The 1,110-nt window shown below is 52.2% G+C and overlaps 1 non-coding gene across 1 annotated transcript; it reads left to right on the forward strand.

Moving 5' to 3' along the window:
* The first annotated feature begins 906 nt into the window (after positions 1-906).
* Positions 907-979, forward strand: TRNAG-GCC (transfer RNA glycine (anticodon GCC)). The gene has a single exon. It is a non-coding gene; the product is annotated as a tRNA-Gly (tRNA).
* Positions 980-1,110: the final 131 nt, after the last annotated feature.

The following is a 1,110-nucleotide window of genomic DNA, read 5'->3' on the forward strand; positions in this document are numbered from 1 at the left end:
ATCTTCCCGGACCGGGGCACGAACCCGCGTCCCCAGCATCGGCAGGCGGACTCTCAACCACTGAACACCCAGGGAAGCCCTCACATTCATTTATGAAATAAGTCACAGAGTGAGCCCTTCCATCTTTCACTGAGATTTTGTTGGGCTGTGAGGCTAAGATGGTTTGGAGTAATTCAGCACTTGTCATTAGCATCTCCTTCAATAAAGATGTGTGCGAGGAACTCAGAGGCCAAGATACCAGTGAAAAGCCAACAAATTGGATGAAAGGTCCATATCATTCAGGCCAAAATATCGCCCTTACATCTAAATAATATGAACCATTCCACAAGACAGAAGTGTGTGCCCGAATTATCTGGGTAAATGGCTCCATTCCCCGTGTGTTGGGAAGAGCCCCTGCACACAAAACGCTTCCATCTTAAGCTGCCTCCCCATCATACTCAATAAAAGCACTCTCTTGTTCAGCCAGCACTTAAGGAGCACCACAAATGTACCAGGGACTGTGCTGGGGATGCAAAGATGGATGAGTTATGGCCGTGGCCTGTGGCACTTCACTCTAGCTAGGGACACACACCCACACACACACAATCAGGAGAAGGGAGCTGACAAGGAGGTCCATGTGCGAAGAGTGTCTGCCTCTGAGGAGGGCGGGGGCTGTGCTGAATCATGCCCCAGGGAGAGGGTGCATGTCTGGGTTTGCTCCTCAGCTGGGCCCTGATCAAGATGATCAGAGGAAGGGCATTCCAAGCCCAGAGAACAGCTGGAGCAAAGGCATAAAGTGGGGGTGTGTCTGGAAACCAGGACAGATTCCGTGTACCTGGAGTGTAGAGCGTGTGGAAGGCAGAGCACAGAGCTGAGGCTGGTAAGACAGGGAGAGAAACCCAGTAACAAAACCCAGGAGCGGGGACTTCCCTGGTGGCCCAGTGGTTAAGACTCTGCACTGCCAATGCAGTGGGCATAGGTTCGATCCCTGGTCGGGGAACTAAGATCTCACATGCCCCATGGTGCGGGCAAAAGATATCAAGAAAAAAAAAAACACACAAAAACCCAAAACCCTTGGGGCTTCCCTGGTGGCGCAGTGGTTGAGAGTCCGCCTGCCGATGCAGGGGACAC

Source organism: Lipotes vexillifer, unplaced genomic scaffold (assembly GCF_000442215.2).
Source record: "Lipotes vexillifer unplaced genomic scaffold, Lipotes_vexillifer_v1.1 C26534909, whole genome shotgun sequence".
NCBI classification, from domain to species: domain Eukaryota; kingdom Metazoa; phylum Chordata; class Mammalia; order Artiodactyla; family Lipotidae; genus Lipotes; species Lipotes vexillifer.